Source organism: Eschrichtius robustus, chromosome 1, assembly GCF_028021215.1.
Source record: "Eschrichtius robustus isolate mEscRob2 chromosome 1, mEscRob2.pri, whole genome shotgun sequence".
NCBI lineage: Eukaryota > Metazoa > Chordata > Mammalia > Artiodactyla > Eschrichtiidae > Eschrichtius > Eschrichtius robustus.
The window spans coordinates 131227759-131252040 of NC_090824.1; the positions used below are offsets into that span (position 1 = coordinate 131227759).

The 24282-nt window shown below is 49.7% G+C and overlaps 1 pseudogene; it reads left to right on the top strand.

Moving 5' to 3' along the window:
• Positions 1-6060, top strand: part of LOC137763033 (ras-related C3 botulinum toxin substrate 1 pseudogene) — a 112802-nt pseudogene extending 106742 nt beyond the window's left edge.
• Positions 6061-24282: the final 18222 nt, after the last annotated feature.

A 24282-nucleotide genomic window follows, 5' to 3' on the forward strand; every position in this document is an offset into this window, starting at 1 on the left:
CCCATGGCTTCGTCCTTCACTTACAGTAACATGCACACTGCTTCTGTGGTCTGCAGTGGACACGGTCTGGCCCCTGCCCCCCTCTCCTCCCTCACCTCATGCGTCATTACCTCCCCCCCACCATTCCTAGACACATCGTTCTTCTCGTGGCATCCTGAAAACCCTGACCTTGTTTCTGATGCGAGGCCTTCACACTGGCTGGCTCCTCTGCCTGGAAAGTGCTTTCCCTGGACCCCTACATGGCTGGCCCCATCACCTCATTCAGTTCTCCAACCAGTTCTCCTCTGCATCTCAGAGGGGCTTCCCATGAGCACCCCCTGTGAAACAGATCCCCTCTAGCAGGTATTCTCTTCTCACTGAAGCCTCCCACCCAACATATATTTATTGATTGTCTGCTACAGGGTTTCTCAGCTTCAGCATTATCGGCGCTTTGGACGGGGGTGTTCTGTGTTGTGGAGTGGGAGGGACTGCCTTGTACAGTGGGAGGTGTTGAGCAACACCCCTGGCCCCTGTTCACCCGATGCCAGTAGCACCCCTTCCCAATTGTGACAACTAAAATTGCCTGCAGACACTGTCAAGTGTCCCCTGGGGGCAAACTTACCCCCCGTTGGGAACCACACTCTTCTGAAAGCTTGGGACACATCAGTGGATAAAACAGATCCCACCACTGGCATTCCCCTCTCCCAATCCCCTGGCCTTCTTGGGAGGAGACAGACTATGAATGGGAAGCTAGAAAGTGACAAGCGCTATGGGAAAAAAAATACAGCAGGTCAAGGGCGCTGGGGATGGGGTGTAGGTTGGGGCCCTGGAGAAAAATGAACAGGCTGGTGGAGGGTATCAGGCGTGGGCTGTCTCCATCCTTCTGGTCCCACTCTCTCTCCCTCCCACCTTGCCTCATCCAAGGAGGCAGCACCCAGCAGCATCAACCCGCAGGGACTCGGGAAGTGTTGTTAGCCTAGATAATTTCTCCAGAGCCACTGATCCCTTCTGCCGAGTGTGATAAACCCTATTTCATAAAGAAGACATGAATGGCTGTAATCAGATACAATGTTTGCAATGCTGAACAAAATGAGCAAAAGAAAAAAATATGCAGCCAGGCTATAATTATGGGTGTAATATTTCAGCCCATTAGCAAAAAATATCTCAGAAACCTGCTGCCCGCCTTCTCAGCTAAAAAATTGGATACTAAGCTGGTGAATGCAAACAGAGAGAACAGAGCACTGAAGCAGAGGCCTAATTAATTGCATATACAATTTTTTTTTTTTTTTTTGGCTGACAGCGGCTTCTGACAATTCTGGGTCTTTTACTGCATCAAATAAAAAGAGAGATTGTCATTTTCCAGCAGGGCTGCTCTGAGGGCTTCTAGACACTGGTCCCTCTTCCTCAGCCCAGTACTAGTCAAGGACATGCCCCTCACTAAACACTTGGTAAATTTATGGGTTTTTGTATAATAATAGTTATACTTTGTTGCTTGCTATGTGCCAGGTACAGTGATAAAGCTTTACAACTTTCATCTCATTTTTCCCTATGGGAGCGAGGTGAAGTGAGGCAATGAACTTTGTTGATGACCTTCAGGTTCCTTGTCACTATTTTTTTTTTTTTTTTTTTTGAGTGGCAGCACCTGTGACTATCTTTGGAGAACTACTTGTGAGCTACTGAAGTCACCTCGCCTGGGTGCAGAGAGCCCCTAATCCCTGGCGGGGGTGGGTTGTGGCCCTGTGCCCCCAGCTCACACCTCCTCTGTGGGACTTTGCTGGAACTCACCACCCTGCCTGCCTTCCTCCCTCCCCACCCTGACCCCCATGCCCTCTGGTCTTCCCTGGAGTTCTTTCTTGATAAATCACTTGTACATTATTCCTTGGCTCCCAGTATGCTTCTGGGGAGCTGGCTTCAGACAGGTAGGATTAATTACCACCCTTTTTCCAGAAGGGAAACTGAAGTTTGGAGGGTATAGTAACTCAACTCAGGGAACTCAGTAAGAAATTGGGGACCGGGATTTGACCCATGTCATCTCATCCTATTTGGTCTCCATGTGTAAATGTGGCACTTGCCCGCACACCCTAGTTCCTAGTCCCTAGGATCTGTATGAGACTGGGGCAAGTTGGTGGTTCATTAGCCACCATCGTAGGTTCTGAAACACAGCACTGTCTGGGTAAATCTAACAATTAGATCCACGCCTTTGTTCATGGGCCTCTCTAGTTACCTGTCATTTACCTCAGGCTCACCAAGCTCTGCGGGGGTCTGACTAGTTCCTGGGTATACATTCATTCATTAAGTCATTCATTCACACGTGCAGTCACCTACCCATCTAACCTCAACCATTCAGCTAACCCCACCCATTCATCTAATACCACCCATCCATCCATTCACCCATCCACTCATCCACTCACCCATCCATCCAACAGAGCGCTCATGAAGGCTGCCCCCAGTAACAGTCTAGCGTGGGATATGGATGTACTAAGAAGTCAGCCATCATACCTTGTGATCTGTGCACCAGGGGAAAATGTATAAGGTACTATGGGCTCATAGGAGGGACACCTGATCCAGCCAAGCTTCCCGAGGCACCTGAACGGGGATCTGGCAGGTGAATAGTGAAGAGAAGAGAGGAAAGGGGTAGACTGTCCCAGGCAGAGAGAACAGCAGATAGGATACAATCCAAAGGCCAGAGGTGAGTGAGTGTGTGGAAGGTTCAAAAGAATGAAGGACATTCACCTGGCTGATCTCATGTGAGGGGAGGCGGTAAGAGATGAGGCTGGAGTAGCTGGCTGGGGCCAGACATGCGGGACCTTTGCTTGTCGAGCCAAGGAGAGAACTGGGAACTGAGAGCTGCGGGGTGCCTTCAAAGGGCCTGTGAGCAGGAGACCATCAGGGGCAGATCTGCCTGATTCAGCAGGGTGCTCTGGAAAGAAGAGGTGGGAGGAAGGGAGCCAGTGATGGGACTGCAGTTGGGGTGGGCGTGGAAGGACCGTGTGCCAGGTTGGCAGTTGCCCCGTGACGCTGTTGGAGGAAGCGGGGGGGGGAAGTGAGTTTGTGCCAGGACGAGAGAGAATTAGAAGTGGGAGACTGGGTGTGGGAGGCAGGGAGAGGGAGAGGGAGAGGGAGAGGATGACTGCCAGTTTCTGGCCTGTGCAGTGGGGGGACGGAGGTGGCACTGACCAAGTCACAGAGGGAGAGGATGGGCCTGGGCCATGGAGGCTGGAGGCTGTGCTCAGTTTAGGGCAGGTTGAGTCTGAGATGCCTTGTGGGGATTTCAGGTGGGGTCGTTCAGAAGATACTTTGATATCTAGGTCTGAAGGCCCAGAGAGAGACGACAAGCGCTGAGGATAAAGATGTAGGTATGACCACCAACCCCTCGGAGTAGATGGGAAGACCCAGGGAGGGTGTGCAGACTGCGAAAGAGTGAGCCTGCTATCTTCTGACAGATGCCCCATCGCTGACTGCCTACCTGAACAGCGGGCATCTCCCTTCCGGATTCCAGTTCACACGTGGACCACATTCCCAGGCTGACTCCCGTCTCTGGCCAAGCACGTGGGTGCATCTTCTGTCTGCATCAGGTCTTCCTGCCATGGGTCCCCTCGCCCAGAGCCCACTGGGCAGCAGTTATGTGGGTCAAGCCTGGATGTGTTTCTCTGTCTACCATGGAACGGCCTCTCCTTCTGGAGGGTTCTTTGGCCTGGAGGAAGAAAGAGAGATTGTTCTTCCCAGCATGGCTGCTCACCAGAGCGGGAGGGGAATGAGCATTCTTGTGTACTTGGAAGCTCAGGGGCTGGCCTCCCTCCACCACTGCTTTTAGAAATGTCTTTAATTATTAGATTACTATGTGCACACTGTAAAAAAGATATACAGCTCAGAACAAAAACTAAATAAATATGATAGACCCCCTGCCCCTCATCCTGCCAGCGCCTATACCCCACTCCCTAGTGACAACAATTATCTTTCCAGATTTCATACATGCACACACACACACACACACACACGCACACACACACTACGTCACGCTCATCAGTTGATTTTTTTGGTTTATAAATATATACTAGACATATTTCTACATCAAAATGTATATAGCTCTACTTCCCATTTTTCTTTCTCTTTTATTTTTTACTATAAAAATCATACAAGTTTATGGTAGATTCTGAATGTGGAAATTCAGAAAAATATAAAAAAAGAAAACCAAATCTGCCAGTATCCTAAAATCTCATTATCCAGAGATGATGATTAACATTGAGGAAAACATATAAAATTTACTTTCACTGGACAATAACAGAAGACACTAAAATTAGAAAGCACTACGGAACTTCAAGTAGATTTTTCTTCAAAATAAGAGACATTAATCCTTGTATAATTTTCTCTCTTTTTTTAACTTGGATTGAGAGGTTGACGCTGTGATGTTTTCTTTTAACTATCTGCTTCTTAATGGTTGTTAGTTTAGGTAGAACTTAGTCATTTCTCTTGGAAAAACCAAAAGGTACAACTTATCTCTAAACAAACAGACTAAACTCATCTGTCTACATACATATTTTTAAATTAAAAATAATTTTTAAAGAAGAGATAAGCCTACTGTTAGGATAGTTTGTCAAGAGAAATTACTGAAGTATTCAATCACTTTCAAAAAGAACAAACACAACGTGAGGAAATAATTATCACTTACTCCTGACGCAAACCCAAACAGATGATGTGTGAGCCCCAAGCATTCAATAGTTACCGGCTTCTTCCCACATTACCTGACCAATGGCAGGTTGGCTCTGTGGGATCAGAGAGCACAATTTCCTATACCTCTTTGGTGGCTCAGAATCATGCCACAACTTAGCTCACATTTTATCTGGGCCGTGACTTTCATGCACCGTTCACTGCTTTTCCCAGAGTCACTAATTACCTTTCTTATCCTTGTTGCTCAGATCCTTGTTGCTCAGAAGAGCTGCACGCCTTAATTCCACGACAGCACTTAGCGTCCTAGCGTCTTCCTCAGAGGACTGGGTAATGCAGTTTTCTTCGAGGTTGTTCTTCACAGGCTCTTCTGATTTCTCGTTCTGATTGGGGCTAATTTCTCATTAGGCCAGCTACACAGCTGTGCTACTGGTATTTCTTTCCATTGTTCTCCTGGGTTTGTTCTATTAGTTCTATGGCTTCTTGAAGCTGTTGTCTTTTTCTTGGATTCTGTTTTCCTTCTGCTGGGGCACATACTCAAGGAATTTTTTCAGAAAATGTGGAGCCCCACCCTGGAACCTGGGAGCAGTGGGCGCCAGCATGGGGGAGGGGAGGCTGGCTGTGAGTGCTCCGCATTTCCTGTTTCTCTGCAGTTTTCCCCAACTTTGGGTGGTGACCCCTGCCGGGCTCCAGCTTTTGGTCGGCAGAGGGAGGGTGAGGCTGCGTGGCCAGCGGTACCGGGCACCCTGCGCCCCGCCGCCTGCAGTCCCACGCCCCGAGCTTGCTACTTCTGGCCTCAGCGCGGCTGCCACCCAGCTCGGCGAGCAGCCCAGGTGCAGGCCATCGGGTGTGTGGCGGTGGGAGACCGAGCTACAGGGAAAACTTGCCTACGGATCGCTTATCAGTTACCATTGCACTTCTTGGAGAATATATGCCCACTATCTTTGACAACTATTCTGCCAATGTCATGGTAGATGGAAAACTAGTGAATCTGGGCTTATGGGATACAGTTGGACGAGAAGATTCTGACAGATGACGTCCCCTGTCCTATCCGCAAACAGATGTATTCTCCATTTGCTTTTCTCTTGTGAGTCCTGCATCACGGGAAAATGTGCAAAGTGGTATCCTGAAGTGGGACACCATTGTCCCATCGTGTGACTCCTATCATCCTGGTGGGGATGAAACTTGATATTAGGAATGATAAAGACACAATTGAGAAACTGAAGGAGAAGACGCTGATTCCCATCACCTACCTGCAGGGCTTAGCCATGGCGAAGGAGATCAGGGCTGTAGGATACCCTGGAGTGCTCGGCGCTCACGCAGCAAGGCCACAAGACAGTGTTTGATGAGGCTATTGGAGTGGTTCTCTGCTCACCTCCTGTCAAGAAGAGGAAGAGAAAATGCCTGCTGTTGTAAACGTCCGGGGCCTCTCCTGCCCTGTCCCGTTCCCCTGGGAAACTGTTTATGCTTTGCTCAAACCGTGGAGCCTTCGCACTCAATGCCAGGTTTTTGTTACCGATTAGTTTTTCCATAAAACCATTTTGAACCAATCAGTAATTTCTAGGTTTTTTTTGTTTAAAGTGTAAGGGTTCAAACTTTCACATTCTACTAAAGTTTAGCCCTAAAATGACAAGCTTTCTTAAAGCCTTATTTTTCAAAAGCCTCAATGCTTGCTCAGATTCAGAGTTGCCAAAAAACCTTGCGGAACTTCCCTGGTGGCTCAGTGGTTAAGAATCCGCCTGCCAATGCAGGGGACACGGGTTCGAGCCCTGGTCCGGGAAGATCCCACATGCCGTGGAGCACCTAAGCCCACGAGCCACAACTACTGAGCCCGCGAGCCACAACTACTGAAGCCCTCGCGCCTAGAGCCCGTGCTCCGCAACAAGAGAAGCCACCACAATGAGAAGCCCGCGCACCGCAATGAAGAGTAGCCCCCGCTCACGGCAGCTAGAGAAAGCCCACGCGCAGCAATGAAGACCCAGTGCAGCCAAAAATAAAAAAAACCAAAAAACCAAAACCAAAAAAACCTTGTGAATTAAGTTGCATTGTTGGGCTAAGAACACTGAGCACTAAACTGTTGAGAGGACTTTGTCTTTAAGAAGACTGCAGCTTCTGAGGTTAGGAAATGCAGACACTTGCCAACTGGTTTCAGATATGAAGAGGGTACAGCCTCCTTCATGAAACGTTGCCATTGAATGCGTCATAATTTATCTACCCATGTTCATTACTTAACATTGTACTGTATATCATAATGCATGAGTGTAACAGTTCAACTTTTTGGATCAGTCTTTTTGATTTCGTGGTGAGATTTTTTTTTTTTTTTTTTAAATTAGTGTATTAGCTTTTGTGAGATTTTGAACAGAACTCTTATGTCTTCCCTCTTTTGAAATATTCTGCTCTGGCCATGGGCACTGGGGTAGAGTGTGTGGAACACTTGTGACGAAAGATGAAGGCAGTCTTTTGACATTGTACATGTGTACAAAGCAATTAAACTACTGAAAGTGTCATGGGTAAAAATTTTAAAAGGTTAATTTCTGTCAAATGCAGTAGATGATGAAGAAAGGTCGGTATTATCAGTAAGTGTTTTCTCAAGCTTTTCCTTTTTTAAACCTGCCCATCCCTCCTGAAATCGGGCATTTAATTCATCTTTGACCTGGTCATTCTCAGAGTTGCTAACTTAGGAAGCTCTTTTCTTATAGAACCCCTTGTTAGTGAGCAATATGCCTCCTTGTATTATAACACCTTTCTGGATATGCATTAGAAAAAATTTTTTTTGTAGATTAGTAGAAGTGCATTCCTGTTTTCATGTTAAAAAAGAAGAAAATGTGTATAACATAGGTGGAGTTAGAAAGCTAGTAAATCCGAGTCCTTGAATATTTAAAAATGTCTTTACTGTGACTTTGCACATAAATAAGAGATTCCACATGATTTCCTTTCAGAATGCTGTAGACACTGTTCTGTTGCCTTCTAGAAAGTTCTATTGTGTATGAAAAAATCTAATGCTAGTTTGACTGCTATTTCTTTTTAGATATTTTGCATTCCTTCCTGAAGAAGTTTTAAGATTTCCTCTTGATGGTTGGACTTCAGAAACTTTCCCAGTTTGTTGCAAATTGTGTGTCTTTTTTCACTGCACCTGCTCTGTACTTGGTGAGAATAGTAGATGGCTACTGCTTTTCTGTCTGGCCTGCTTCCTTTTCCCTTGGGAACTGCCACTGAGTCACTCACTCCATGTAACTTCTGTTAATGAAGGGGCCCTCCTTTCCTGACCTGGGGCGGCCAATCAGAGAGTTCCTTCTCTCCAGCCAGGAGGTTGGTTCAGGGATGGACATATGACCCTTGGGCCAATCACAGGCCAATCAGAGTACCTTTTAGAGATGATTTAGATGCTGAGAAAGAGAGAATTATGATCTTTTCTCTGGGTTTGGTACAAGGATGAAGTAAGACTGGAGCTTCTGGAGTCTTTCTTAGCTACTATACCTAGAGAGCCTGTCTGGGCGTGAACCCAAGCCAGGGAAGTCAGAGAGGAGGGTGGAGAGTCAAAGAGAGAAAGGGAGAGAGAGAATGAGTGAATGAATGATTTTCGAATTGTGAACCTCTGGATACAGGTGAGACTGAAGTCATATCAGACAACACACTCAGTTTTTTTTTCTTTACACAATTTGATTTGAGTTTCCATCATAGGTAAACAAAGGAATCTTGATAATATAGTGATCCCTTTTAACCAAAAAAATCCCTGTCTTTCATGAGCTATTTGATTCGTCCTTGCCTTTCATGGCTTCAGTTCTCTCCTGAAATTCCTATTAGTTGGGCACTGGATTTCTGGGATCTAGACTCCATCTTCTTTTATCTTTCCTTACATTAAAAACCACTCTGACATTTTAATATATATTCTGAGACATTTCCTAGACTTTATTGTTTGATTTGTTTTTTCATTCTATTATCCAGCCCTTTTACTTTTTATTTTATTTTTTTAAATTCTTCTCACAAATTTACTGTTTTTTAAAAAATTAATTAATTAATTAATTTTTATTTTTGGCTGTGTTGGGTCTTCGTTTCTGCGCGAGGGCTTTCTCTAATTGTGGCAAGCGGGGGCCACTCTTCATCGCGGTGCGCAGGCCTCTCACTATCGTGGCCCCTCTTGTTGCGGAGCACAGGCTCCAGACGCGCAGGCTCAGTAGTTTGTGGCTCACGGGCCTAGTTGCTCCGAGGCATGTGGGATCTTCCCAGACCAGGGCTCGAACCCGTGTCCCCTGCATTGGCAGGCAGATTCTCAACCACTGCGCCACCAGGGAAGCCCTAGCCCTTTTATTTTTATTAAGCTTTTCATTTCAGCCAACGTGTTTCTCATTCTAAGAACTTTTTAATTCTCTGCTTGTCTCCCCCCACTTTTTTTTCATAGCAAGCTGCTTTTGTTTTATGGATGCAACAGCCTCCCATTTCTTTTCTGTTTGCTGCATCATCTCTGTTTTTCCTTTTCAGTTGCTCTGCTCACCTTGATCCTTCTCTTTTCTGTGGTTTGTTTTCCTCAAAACTTGGTAATTCTCAGGTATCCATTAGAGTGTGTGAATAAAAAACCAGATTGATCAGTCCTGGCTCAGATGGGACTTTCCTCTGTGCGGGTATATGGTTACATAGACCTTCTGGAATAGGCCTCTTTCCTAAATGGGTCTGGGGTCCTGGTAGTGTCTGGGTGAGGCTTGCTGACGGGGAGCAGAAATGCAAGCTCATGACTTGCCACCATTGCTGAAGTAAGATGACTTCCCTCTGAGCAGGGAGAGCCTTAGTTAGAGGGATTTCGATATATGAGATCCTGAAAATCCTTAAATTCTTCAAAATTGCACATCAAAAAGAATAGGACTAGTGGGTAAAATAGGGGTAGGGATAAGCTACTCAAAAGTCATGCCACATTATCATCAGACCATTCACAAAAGTAATAGCAACCCTAATTGTTAAAATGCAGGTGTTTAAAAAAATACATGTTCAACTTCTAATAAATAAAAAATTTTACAGTAAATATAGGGCTTGGCTTAAAAAAAAAAAAAAAAGCAAGAGTACCATGACAGAAGGAGGTATGAGGTAGGTTGTAGGCTTCTGAGTTATGAAAACGAGAGCAAATTACCCAGAGAACATGGAGTACCGTGTAATAAACCCTCCCAAGACAACGCAGTGACCGTGAAGAGTGTGGGTACATGTGACTGCGTCTTGAGCTGTGTGCTTCTGGGTTCAGCTTGCATTGCATTCAGCTGCTGTTACTTGGTGGCACAAAACATAGTATGCAGGGAAAAATCTCGTATGAACCAATGCAACCTCCACTTTGTACTGACATCGTGATCCCATGTATCAATCATGGATGTGCTAATGCAGATATAGAGATACACATCGTAGTAGAACAGACCATGTCTTTTTCCCTCTCTGGAATCTCTGTCCTTCCTTTTTTTCCTCTGAGTCTGTGGAGGAGGTCAGGAAGGGCAAGTCTACAGAAATGCCTGCAGAACCCCCATTTTGAGAGTGTCCTTGACTTTTTCCTGGGGTTGAATGCCAAGGCCAGTGGTTCTGTACTTTTAAGAAGGGGCTGGAACAACTGGCCCAGGTATGCATCCAGCAGTTTCAATTGCCCCAAGGCCTCCTTGTTTTTGTTGCTATTTCCCTGAGGCTCTGGCTTCAGGGACAAGTCTCTCCTCGGCCTACAATGAGGGATGGTTTCCTTCCTCTAGTTTCTCATCAGTTGGATCCCATATTCCTGTTACCTTTCAGAAATTCTTCCACATTTCTGGTCCACTGACAGCATCTTTTCTTATTTTCTAACATGGATTTACTCTTTCTCTTAATATCTTTTCTTCCTGACTTTTTTTTTCCCGATAGGATTTTGGTATGGAGAGAAGTTAAATTCTGTATACTCAGTCTACATGTCAAATTGGGAATTCTCTCCACCACTTTTTGTCCTTTTGACTTTGGCCAAGGCTTTTCACAATTTTGAGCTTCAGTTTATTTTTCGGAAAATGGGAATGATAGTAATATCAGTCCTGCCTACCTTCCAGGGATTGGGAAAAGATGAAGGGACACAGGAGTCATCTATGAACAAAAGAAGCGGCATAAATTTAAGTTGTTATTAGCTCATGGAAGAGAACCCCTTAATTTGGCAGATGAGAAAATGAAGCCAAGAGATCGGAAGTAATTTTGGCTCAAGGTTACCCAGAAACCTCCAGCCTCTTGGCTATGGGGCCCCATTTTCTTTCCAGGCCCTGTTACTCTGCAGCCTGCAAACGGCCAGGGCTGCAGTGCTGGGGGCAGAGCCATTGAGACTTCTGAAGAGGCAGAGATGGCATAAATAATTCAATGATTGCCAACCACGGGCCATTAAATTTTCCATGATCTGTTTTATTGTATCTGCTCTGCAGCGTTACTCACTTGCAGTTCAGGCATTTCACTGTGCCTACAGCTGGCCACTGCTCCCTCTCAGGGATCCAAGACCACGGAAGCGTTATCCCTGGGCCCAGCTGGGCCTCTATCCCGAAAGGCGGCCAAACAGAAGTTCACATCACTGAGGCCTGAGCGTCGAGCTTCTCTCCTCCAGTTCCTGGTAGTCACTGAGCCACCAGTAGAAGGTGGCTCTCACCTTCAATTTCAGGATCCACTCACAAATGACCTCAACTTAAGATTCTTTACTGTTGTCACTGGTGGTTAGCAAAAATGTAGTGGGTTGGGTGGGGTGAGAGGTTTAAAGGATGAATTTGTTCCATGTAAGCATTAAAGGGCACCATCATTTTTGTAACTGTTTTGGCATTTTTACCTTTCTTTATATACCGTGAGCCTCAAAATCTGGCAGTGGTTTTGGCCTCATGTAACTTCTGTGAAACCTCGTGGATCTTCAACTCCAGGATCATGCTATGCAGAATCCTAAACGTGGTGGGGACTCCCTTACACATGAAGAAACAGGCTCAGAGAAGGAGGTGGACTTGGTCAGAGACTCAGCCAGCTGGTGGCGGGGGGAGCCTCAGACCAGAACCCTTCCCTGGGTATGGGTCTTGGGAGGGAGAACTTCCTCCACCCCGACCATTGGGTCATCATCTCTGTTCCTCAGGGTCACTGTGGCTTCTCAGATTTTTCCATAGAACCGCTCACTTTCCCTAGTGTCCTGAGAACCACACACTTTCCTCAGATGGTATTTCCAAGCATGCCTCCCACCCACAGCAAGGCAGAGAGCAAAGAGGAAGAACCAGGCACTGCAGGTGAGATTCTCCCCACTGTCTGTGGTTCAGGACTTTTGGCCAACAGACATGGCCTCATCTTTGCCATTCCATTCACTGACATGATAACAGGGGGCAGGACAGTGCATGAAGCCAGACAGAAGCTAGAAGGAAGAGACCTTGGGTCGCCTAAGAATCCCCAGTGTTCAGTGAAGTGTGGTAGAAAGAACACAGGATGTGTGTCCCGTGGGCCGGCTCCAAATTCCAGATTTAGTTATGGGCATAAGAGAAATCACATCCCCTCTCTGAATCTCAGTGTCCTCACACTTGAAGTGGGGATGCCAAATCTGAATCCATGGGATTCTTGTGAGGCTCTATGGTAATGACAGTTTTGAGCTGCCAAAGTCCTTTTGGCATCTCCATCAATTAACCATTGCTATCTAACAAACCGCTCCAAACAAAACCTGATGGCTTAAAGCAATCATTCATTATCACTCAAGACTCTACAGGTTCACAGGCACTCATCTCATCTCACCTGTGGTCAGCTGCAGTTGGGTAGCTCTGCTGATGTAGGCTGGACACCCTCACGTGTGGGACCACTTGGTTATGAGCTGGTCTAGGGTGGGACACCTCAGCTCTCTCGCCCTCCAGCAGGCTAGCTCGGGTTAGTTCATGTGGCAAGTGTCTGGTACTAAGAGAAAGCACGGAAGCACATAAGGCCTATTGAGGGTTGTACTTGAAACCCACACACTGTCACTTCTGCCACATCCTGTTGGCCAAAACAAGTCACAAGGCCAGCCCAGATTCAAGGTGGGGTGGGGGCTGGATCCACTTCTTGGAGGGAGGAGCTGCAAGGTCATGTTGCAAAGAATGTGGATACAGGGAAGGGTGCAGTATTGTGGGCAACCGTCAATCAAATCTACACGATCCTCAGGGCCACATTCTTCTTTTTTTTTTTTTTTTAAAGGTTTCACGTTATTTATGTGAAATGAACACAGACTCCACCGCTTACTGAAAGGAATGTCCAAGTCCTGCTGTAAGTGGAACCTGTAGGATGGGAGATTTTGCTTTGGCCATCTTTGGAAAGTATACTCTGCCACACCAATCTAGTGAAGTGCTTTGTGACCAGGAGAGGTGGGAAAGGGAAGGTTATAAGCGTGGACTCTGGAACCAAGCTGCCTGGCATGCCATCCTGGGCCCTCCACTGCCTGCCTGTGTAACTGGGCAAGTTCATTTACTGTGCTGTTGCCTCAGTTTCCTTCTCTGTAGAATGAGGACCACAGCAGTCCCTACCTCCTGGGGTAGTTGTGAGGATCAAGTGAGTTAATGTAGGAAAAGCACCTAGAAGTGCCATATCACTGTCTGCTGTTACCATGACTGATGTTGTTAGTACTGTCAATTACAATCAATATTTAGTGATTGGTTAGAGAAACCTTTCAAGGCGAGGAAGAGTAAAACATCACCACTTATATAGTCCTGAATAATTGTGGCATTGTTCAATGTTCTATGGGGCCCCGGGGGAGACTGACTATCTACTCATAGATCCAATTCCTCCGTTATAGCCCAAGATGTTGACTCTGGAAATCCAAAGTCAGGAAAACACATAAGGAGCCTGGGACATTGGGCAAATTAAACACCAACACACTTCTTCCTCCTCTTCATCATCATATCATCAAACCTGCGGGGTTTTAGGCCCCAGCAAGTATTTTTACTGCTCATCAAAGCCAAGTGGACTTCCAAAACCCTGGACAGAAGTACGGGGTACCACATACAGCCCCACACTGCACTTCAGAAACAACCCTTGAGCTCTGAAAACACAGCTTGCACAAGCAGTACTTGCAGTCTATGAAAACACTGTTGCTTCCTTTTCCTCAGAACAGTGCGCCAGGACACTCTGTAGAACAGCAAGATGCTGGGGTTTCAGTGGGATCCCTCACATCCCTTTTTTTCCATATTTGGCAAGCCTTTGCATTCATCCTCCAGCAGCTCTTTTTTCAGAGGTTAGCAGAGAGCCAGAAGTGCCTGGGAATTTAAGTCCCCCACTGGTGGCTCTTGATTGATGATGGATGGTGGGGATGTATGGAAACCGAGCTCTCTTGTCTGGGTTGGAATAACTCTGAGGAGCGACTCACATGGCGGAGTTCCCTGCGGGATCAGCCTGAGGCTCCCCTCTGCAGGGCTCTGCCAAGGTCATGCTCCACTCTGGTTTGGTTTCCTCCCCACCCTGTGCTGCTTCCCCCAATCCTTGACTGATTTCTCCTGTGAGGGCTGCCCTAATCAATTGCCTTCCCATGACTCCTCATCTCAGGGACTGCTTCTGGAGAACGTGAGCCGAGAGAGAGGATGCACAGGGCCCTGGGGGAGGGAGACAGTCGTGGGCTGCACCTGGTGTGGGAGGCTGCTCGCCCTTGGCCCTGGTGTTTCTGTAGGGTCTTAGCACCTGCAGCCTCTCTGTTCTCCAGGAACGATGCCTTCCCAGGTATTGGGTGGTGACCTGTTTTCACACCAGATCTAGTTTGTATGCTTCTCAGAGCTGCTTAGTCCTGCCGTGCCTCCCGGCCTTGGCATGTGCTCAGTGGAAAATCCCAGCATCTTATTCTTCAGACCACCTGCCGTCTCAGCCTCCCCCGGGGTGACGGTCTGGCTTTGACATGAACCCCGTCATGCCCACTGTGGCGGGAGCCGTGGTGGCTCTGGTGTCCACTGAGTGGACCCACCCTCTGGTGGAACAGGTCCCGTCACTCTGCGCTCAGATGAAGTGCTGTGCCATGGGGTGTAGGATCTGGCTTTCCCAGAGGCTGCTTGGAAAACTCCAATGCAACCCAAATTTGCAGGGGAGTGTTAGCTTCCTGTAGAGCTAACCTTGGCCTTCGGGAGACAGGAGATGGGTAGGAGCCAGAAGATAAATCCCTCCTGTCTTGCCCCCAATGGCCTGTTCCCAGGTTCAGTGATTCCACACGTGGAAGACATACGACATGGCTGAGAAACACTGTGAAGGGCTGTGGCCAGCTCAGCTACACCCCACCTTGCATTGCTTTTCCTCTTTCCCTGCCTCATTTCCATGCTTTCTTCACTCTTGCTCCCTGGGGGTTGCATCTCTCAAGAAAGCCTTAGCTCACTCCCATGGCTGCCATTTGATGTTGGCTCTCGGCTGAGACCTTGGCTGGGGCTGTGCACCCGAGTGGTCACACGGGGCCTCTCCATGTGCTTGGGCTTCTCACAGAATGGGGTTCTGAGAGGCTGCACCCTGAGACCAAGAAACCCAGGCAGAACCCGCAAGGCCTCTCATGGCTTAGCCGCAGGGGTCCTGACAACGTCACTTCCATTGCATTCTAGTGATCTGTTATTTGGTGAAGCAAGTCACTAAGGCCAGCCTAGATTGAAGGATTACATTTCACCTTTTGATGGAAGAAGAAGCAAAAAATTGTAGCCATCTTTAGTCCACCACAATGAGATTCTGCACAGATAGCACAGTATCTGGCATGTGATGTGTGTTCGGCAAATGTTAGTTTTGGGTTTGGCCCCTTCCTGCATTCATTCAACACGTGTCCAGCTCAGGAGAGGCCAGTTCCATCTGTCCATCAGCTTCTCCTCAGCCTTCCCAGGCGGTTGTCAGTGTGCACAAGCGACAGGCGGGCAGGGTGACAGTTCTGAGCCATCCAAATTGGAACGTAGTTGGATGCGGCGGATAAATCTAGGAGACTGGGTTTCTGGCTCTAATTACGCCACTAAGTTTTTTAGTTGTCTTGAGCAAGTCCGTTGCCCTCTCCGGACTCAGTTTCCCCATTTATCAAATGGGGGATTGGACTAGATGAGTTCTAAGGCCCTTTCTGGCCCTGCTGTTTGAAGATTTTGCTGATGCGCTGGATTGTTCCTCAGTGCTCAGAAAATGATGGCCAGGATGTGGGGCTTGATATTTTCTCTATCCTCACTGCAGGGACTGTCCCGATTCTCATCTTTGGTGTCACACCTGGGCCCTAAACGTTGCCTAAGTTCTCAGAGGCCTCAGAGGTGCTTGACTTCTAAGCCAGTCCCAGCCTGACTTCCCCTCATGAGCTCAGCCTCTGAAAGTCCCTTCTGTAAATGAGGTGTTGGTATCATTAAGGTGCTGGGAAGTCCACGCCTCTCCCTGCTCCTCCAGGGAACCTCCAGGGCTTGGCTTAGTTCGGATCATACTGGGTAGCTTCCCCCGCCCCCAGCCAGGGCCCAGCCTCCCCCGTTCATGCTTGGTGAGTTTTCCAGTTGATTTCCTGAGAGCTTTTTGGTGAAGTGAGATGTGATTCTCAGCAGGGCTGACAGCATTTGGAGATTTCTTAGACCTCACCCCCACTGCGAGTGGGAAAGTTTCTGCCTCTGGAAATATGACCAAAGCATATGTTTTTATCACTCAGGTTCGGTCTACCAGGGATCACCAGGCTGGAGGGAATTGAGTCAATTTTCAACATGGGTAGAAAAAACATTTTAACACACAATGTCCCCCCCCCCCCCCAGCCATCCTCCTGGTGACCGTCTCATGATTGTTTCTTGGAATGTAACATGAGCCCAGACTTGAGAGGGGTGAATTTAGCTAGGTGCTGGGAAGAGGGCAGGGGTTGACAGGATGGGGGGGGGGGGGGGATGAGCGAAGCCCAGGAAGTGGGACTGAGGAAGCTGTCTCGTGGGTAGTAAGGAGGCCAGCCTGGCTGTAGTAAGACCCTCACATTTGTGGAAGGGGCACGTGTTCAGACACAAGCCCTCTTTGCTCGCTTGCATTCATTCATTCACTCATTCATTCATTAATCACTGAGCCCCTTCTGTGTAAGTTACAGGGCTGGCTCCAGGGAATAAGATGGTGAATGAAAGCAGAAACCTCCCCAGCTTCACAGTCTAGAGGAGGAGACAGATGCTAATCAAATGGTCATGCCAACAAAGGCAAGATTCCAGCTGGGGCCAGTGACGTGAGCGACAGACAGTGTGACAAGGCCTTTATTAGCGGCGCCTGACCTGATCGGGAGGTCAAGGCAGCCTTCCCTGATGTTGGAGGCACGACCTGAAGGATGAATAGAAGCTAATTCCAGGAAGGGGAGTGGGAAGAGCATTCCAGGTAGAGGGGACAGCATGTGCAAAGGTCCTGGGCAGGACAGAAGGGAGCATGTCAGGGACTAGGGACCCAGAGGGGGCAGTTGGAAAGGGTAAGTGAGATTTTTTTCTGCATATTAATGAGCAGGGCTTTTTACCCCAAATCAGTGAGAAACAACTGTTGGTTTTAAGGCCATGGACTATTGATATGATCTGATTTGCATTTGGCAATATCACTCCGGCAGCATTGTGGAACACAGATTGGAAGTGGCAACAGTGGGTGTAGGAAGAGAGTTAGGAGCTACTGTATTTTTCCAGACAAAAGACGACTCAGGCTGTCAGGATGGAGATGAGTAGGGGGATCCAAGAGATTTCTAGAAGGTAAAATTACCAGTTTGGAGGTGGCTTGACTGTGGAGGGGGAAGGAGCAGGAGATGTCTGGCTTGTCCGTTTGTGGCTTGCGCACCTTGGTGGACGCTGTTGCTGATTACTGAGATGGGGAGGGCTGGAGGAGGAGTTACCTAATAGATTCACTTTAGGAAATTTTAACTTTGAGGGTGCCTGCGAAGCACACAGTTGGGTGGCTCTCTGGGTTGCAGTCTTGGGGTGGCTGTGGAGTCCGAGAGAGCTCCCTCTGAGTCGTCTGGTCCGGGTGGTCACTGAGCCATTGTCATGGAAGCAATTGATGAGGGGCTTGCCCTTCCCCCACCAGGAGGAAGTGAATGGGATGAACTTGGAGAAGTAGGCGGGGGAGAGGCTCCCAGCCCTGGAGGGAGGCCAGCATTCACCGCCCAGGGGGAGGCCTGGCCTGCAAAGGAGACTGAGAAGGAAGCACAGACCCCAGAGCTCAGCGGTTGACCAGGAGGAAGTGGTCACCTCTGCCGGGTTCTGCGAGGTCAAGGAAGTGGACACCAAGAATGTCTGGCTTGCGTCATGGCGGCCTCTCAGCCTGCACACTTGTCATTCACTCACAGGATGCCAACAACCTTCTCCTTGCCCATCACACCCCAATGTCCTTCTGCAGGTCCCACTTTGTCCCTGAGCTAGAGCTTAGCCATCGGACATTGCCAGTACTCACGGATGCCACCTGCAATCAGAACAAAGGAAGAACCTGCACATAGCTTCTATTTAGCTGCTGGGCATGAGCCTTTCTGGCATCTTTCAGCTTGAATTGGAAAGAGTATGTGGGAGGGTATTGCTGGAAGGTGATGTTTTCCAAAGGAAGCCATCACTGAACCCCACTTCCTCTGTCTGCCACCTCCCTCCTTCACCCCTTCACTTCCTCCCAAGAAGGAAATGGATACAAGGGGTCAAAACTGGCCTTTTGGATCTATGGACCAGCATTTAGAAAAAACAAATTCCTACAGGCTCTGATGAAGCCTGCAATCTGGCCTCAAAGTCAATTCACTTCAATTAGGTTCAGCATTACTTAGGTATTTATTGAATTATTGAGGAATGGATTTGTTCATGGCCTCACAACCAAGAAGGGGAAAATCAGGGTCTAAACCTGCTCTCCTTCTTCCCCCTCCCCTGAGGGACATGCCCATGCACCCCGTGGGGCACAGACAAGGCAACCAGAAGTGAAGTGAACCAGATCTCCTAAGCGTGAGATAGCAGAGGCACTACCTAGGCCATTTCACAGATGAACAAATCGAGACCCAAGAGACCCAGTGACTCACACACAGTCACATGGGGAGTTTAGTGGCAGGGAAATGACAGCTTCATGGACAGAACCTAATCTTTCCAGATGGCAAACCTGGGGTCTGCCTTACCTCTGCCTTTTATGAGCTGTTGGAATTTGAGCAAATGACACAGCCATGAGCTCCAGTCTTCTGATCCGGGAAACTGAGACAATAATCCCCATCTCATGGAGTTGGCAGGGAGGTAAAATGGCTTGCCTAGGCCCTGTCACAGGGTGGGCACCTGACCCACGGAATGGCAGAAGATATCAGAGAAGGCCAAGACTCATACAAATAGCTCGCGACGAGAGCTTCACGTGTGTTCATTCATCTATGAAATGGAAACTATCATGGTTATCTCCATTTTACATGAGGGAACTAAGCCACCGAGGTTAAGTCACGTGCCCAAGGCTACTCAGCCCGGAAACAGCAGAGATGGGATTCCCCCAGTGCTGTCTGGCTCCGAGGCCGGATTTCCAGGCTAGTGCCTCCTGCTGTCTGCCTCCAGCTGTTGCCTAGCCCATGACGCTTACCCGCTTCTAATCTTCCTTCCCCAGTAGACAGGAGACGAAGGAAACCCACCAGAAAAGCCTGCCAGCCGTGGTAGACTCTGAGCAGCCAGGACCAGACTTGGGAGTGGAGGCCTGCCTCCCCTTCTCCCTCATCCCCAGCTGGCACGAGGCCAGCTCTGCCCACCTAGCCTCCCCGAGTGAGCGTTCTGGAGAGGGTTAAAGCAGGTAAGGACTCCCTCCCTGCCGAGTAACCTGGTAGACACAGGCAGGGAGCTGCTGACTTTGCAGGAGCAGGGCATCTGCTCAGGCACAGAGGCCGGGAGCTGGGGAGGGAGGTAGCCTGCGAGCCGTTCAGCTCATAAGACTGTCTCTCTGCCCGCTTCCACCCACTCCCACTCGCTCCCCACCCTCTACCAAGCCTGGCCTCCTCTCTGGGGCGTGAAGTGTAAATGTTTCTGCTCAGGGAAGAATCCATGGGTGAGCCTGAAGCAGGGAAGGTGTTGCTCTGGGGACGGGCACAGATCAGCACGACTGCATTCCCTATTGGCTGTCCGGATGTGGCCTGTGGCAGAGCAGTGAAGTTCATCTTCCTTGCTGAGCAATCCTCCCCTCTCTAGAGCCTCTGACCCCCTCACAGAGGGGACAACCTGCACGTCCCCCATCACCTGTTATCAAAGAGGCACTGGGTCACAGTGAGCCATTTCAGAGCGGTGTCATGTACACTCGTTCATTCATTCAACAGACATCTACGCGTGTGTGCTGGGTGATGGAACTCAGAGCTAAACAGGACCCGCCTGGTCACTGCCCTCCTGGACCTCACAGAGTAACCAGCGCCCGTGGACCAGGGTGAGATGAAGGGGTGTCGGGTGCTCTGGGAGGGGGCCTCGCTTCCAGGATATGGCACCGCTCTGACCCGCAAGGACCATACGCCTGATCTGGCCCAACTCCTTCCATGAGCAGCCAAGGCCGGAGGGGAAGGTTGTCCAAGGGGCCTCCTCAAGTCCCCAGCCAGAGTTCTGCTCCTTTCTGCAGTGCTGTCCCCCCCACTCCATGATTTCTGGGCCAGAAGACTTCTCTGATTCACGTGACAAAAGTAACAGAGCAGCAGCCGGGGCCAGGCCTTCGGCTGGGTGCGGGGATGAGGAAGACAGAGCTGTGATCAGAGTTTATTCAAGGACACGTCAGGGACCAGCCTGGGAAGGAAGGCCCAGGCCCCTGTGCTCAGCCTACAGGGGGTCTGCGCCGCAAGCAGTGCCCTCGTGGGGGCCCCCGGGGCTCAGACTGGGCTTCTCTGTTGAGCAACAGCTGATGTTTCCTCCTGCCCCGCTTCCCCTGGGTGTGTCCGTTTCCTCATCTGTCAGAAAGCAGCACAACGGAGCCCCCAGAGACCTGCTGGAGAGAATGAGGTGGAGGGTAAGGGTCAAGTGCCTGCACGGAGCTGGACACAAGGGAGAGCTCTGTGAACAGGAGCTCTTCCTATCGTTGGCAGGCACGCTGCTTTCCTTCTAGAGCCTTCCAGGGCCTTGGCCCAGGTGCGGAACAGGACGCTGACCCCTGGGAACCCTGGGTTCACGTGGTGCAGCTGCCCTGCTGGTTGGGGGCCTCGGGCTAATCCCTTGGGCGTCTGGGCCTCAGCCTCCCTCTCCCAGGATGATGCCTGGGCCTGGGTCCCTGGAGCTTGGCCAGGCCAGAATGGCGTCTCCCAGGCCACCTGCCAGGAGCAGGAGCTCACCTGCCCCATCCCAGCTGGACTCTTGAAGCCCAGGATTGGCGGAGGCCTCCACGGTAACAGCCCAGAGATCCGGGCCCCTTTGGACCTTGGCTGGGTGCTCTGGGCCCCCTGCCCCTGCGCACTGGGAAAAGGAGGCTTCGCAAGCCTGCCCACGGCAGCACTGAAGCCAGCCGCTCGTCTCCGCCCTCCCGCTTCCTCTTTCCAGCCCTGTCCTGTTCTAGCCCATTCCCACCGCTCTCTCAGCACTCAGAGCCCCTTGGTTCCCTGTCTGATCGTTCAGAGCTTAGACCTCTATCTCAGACCAGTGGGACCGGGAGGGCCTTTAGAGACTGGTGAAGCCCCATTCATTTCATAGATGAGAACATGAGCCTGGGAAGGCCCCCAGCCCCTAGCCCAGAGTCACGCTGGGGATTAGGAACTGAACTTGCTCCCCCTCCCAAAGGCCTTTGCACTTTAAAGGGGGACACGAAGGATAGGAAGTGGGTGACCCCAAGCATAATGACAAACAATCAACTGAGGAAAAAACCCTGCAGCTCAGATTGCAAAGATACGACTGATGTCTTTAAGGGACCAGGAGCTCCTGCCTAGCAAGGACCAAACGTCAATGCCCCAATTCTACAAATGGGCCCAGGATAGGAAGACAGTTTTTGAAAGAATATATGGATGGCTCTTAAATACATGAGAAGTTAGCCTTCCTCGTAAGAGAAATGCAAATGAAAACTTCAAGGAGAGACCCTCTTTCAACCATCAGATGGGAAAGATCAAAGTCTGCAGCTCTGTGCGGATGGAGCGAGTAGGCGCAGGCGGAGAGTGCGGGCGGGAACAGGGGTCAAGGCCGCCTCTGGGGAGGGCAAGTGGCAACCCTGTCAACAGCTGCACACGCTCTTCCCTTGACCCAGTGAACCCAACTCCAGGACGACATGCTGCAGATAAATGTGTGAAGTGTGTACTCTGCCATTCACTGTGGCGTTATTTATAAAAGGAAAAGGTTGAATATCAGCTGAATGATCAATTAGGCCCATTAAATAAACAGCGTTGTCCACACAACAGAATTCTACACAGAACCAGCACAGGAGGGACCTAGGCCACACCACGTGGAACCAGGCGCCCTCCCAATGTTACCAGATCTCAACCCACAGAACAAAATGTAACAAAATAATTACTCTTCTTTAAACTGCAAGAAAAGGGTGGCTTCTACGTGTTCCTATAAGGAAAGGGCTGCAATATCTGCTACTATTTGAATGAAAAGAGAGGAAAAGACTATGCACACGCACGCGCGCGCGCACACACACACACACACACATACACGCACATGCATGTGCACTTGTGTTTGCAAAAGCACACAGTATCTGGAAGGCTTTAGAGAAACTAGTCTAGGTGGAGGCCTCCGAGGAGGGGAGCTGGTGGAGAGGGCCAGGGGAGGGAAGGAACTTGGTTTTCATGGCACGTCCTTCTGTACTTCTTTTAAAAAAAAAAAATTTATTTATTTATTATTTGGTTGCACTGGGTCTTAGTTGTGGCAGGCGGGCTCCTTAGTTGCGGCTCGCCAGCTCCTTAGTTGTGGCATGCAAACTCTTAGTGGCAGCATGCATGTGGGATCTAATTCCCTGACTAGGGATGGAACCTGGGCCCCCTGCATTGCGAGCGTGGAGTCTTATCCGCTGCACCACCAGAGAAGTCCCCTTCTGTACCTTTTGATACTTTACAGCAGGTCTGTATCATCTATTCTAAAGATATACATACTTGCACTAATTAACGGATCAAATGGGCTCTTGGCAGAGCTGCTGAGGGTAAGGCAGAGACACACTGGATAGGAACTCCAGGCTGCAGTCCTCCCTTTGTGGAGTCATGGGGTCAAGGGTGTGGCCTGGGGTCTGGACTCCAGGCCTGGGATGGTTCCCATCCAGCCCCCAGGCCTTGCCCACACAGGGTGGAGTTTCGGTTCGGTTCCTGTGGTCTTTGTGATGTCATCTGGCCTCCTCCCTTGGGGAGCACCAACTCCTCTGGCTGGTGTTGGCTGGAACACCAACTCCTCTCAGCTCCCCACCAGGCCTGTTCTGTCAGCATCTGGGTGTCTTTAGATCCTTCCTCTGACTTGACCTGCAGGATTCAGACTCTTAGAATGCCATAGCAGAGGGTCCCCAGCCCTCTCAAGTACCGTTATTTGTCCTCAGTGTCTGGCCCACCATGGCCTCGTGGTCCCTGCCACAGACACTGCCTTCAAGGGATACTTTGGCGACTGCTCAGAGCAGCCCCTGCCAGGCTAGGAGCTGATGCTGGAAGGGAGGGCCGAGTGAGAAGCCTGGGTAAGCCATTTCCTGTCTTCCTGGCAGTCCTGGGAAGGGACAGTTGGCTGTGTGGTCCAGCTGTGGGCTAGAATCCCTGCCCTCCTCCACCTCCTTTGCCTGGCGCAGGATGGATGCTGCAAGCCCATTCTGCAGATGAGGCAGCCGTGCCCAGAGCTGTTCAGCCTTAGGTGTGGTGGAAGTTGTCTGGGGAGACCTGTTCTCCTAAACCAGCTCCTCGGCTGAGTGACATTGGGCAAGTCACATCCCCATTCTGAGTCTCAGTTTTCTCATCTGTGAAGTGGGATCAGTAATATCTTGTTTCAGGATCTCTGAGTCGTGAAGGCCTTGGATGGCAGGTAGTTCTGTGTAGATTATTGCCATATGCCGCCTCCTCCCAAACTTCGATGTGCCTGCTTCCTAGGGAGTATGAGCTTCCAGAGGGCCACACTCCTGGTCCAGGAGGCGCCAGCATGCGCTTGGGCCAGTCAGACCTACTGAAGAAGCCGGTGATCAGGTTAGTTCACGGGCAAGAGGATGTCAGCCCTAGGGGAGCACAAAACCACTTCCTGGCCTACCTCCTTCCTCTTTAAATGGTATTAATTTGGGCCCAATCCTTGGCTGCCACTGACTTAGACCTGACTTAACCTGCAGCGATCCCTGGGAGAAGGAAGGGTGCTAGGGGCTGAGCTTTCCCCAGGGGCCTGTCTGCATGAGAATCGCCAACTTACCACACCATCAGGTCCCGTTTGGGTACCATCTGGCTGCTTTACATGGATTAACTTATTTTCTCCTTGTAGCCACCCTAAAGGAGAAAGGCTCGTTGGTCCCATTTCATAGATGAGGAAGCTGAGGCACTGAGAGGTATGGAATTTGAAAGCAGGTGGCCCGGCTCAGAGTGGACGGGAGTGGGAGGTACAGTCAGCCGGAGGTGGAGGCCCCAGCAGGCGGGCAGAAGCCCAGCATCCTCACCGCTCGCTCCACGGAAAGCAAGCCGAGGGGAAAGTGTTCTGTACGCCCAGGGCTTTTGCCTTCTCAAAGCCCACCAGATTTCCCTCGGAACCTCCCAAGCGTGGAAGCAGGGGCTTCTGCCAGCGGCCCCGGGCTGGGACGTGCCTGCGTTCTGTCTGCTTGGCCCACACGGGTTAGAGTTTTTAGAGTTTTTAGAGTCAGAGGAACCAGGCT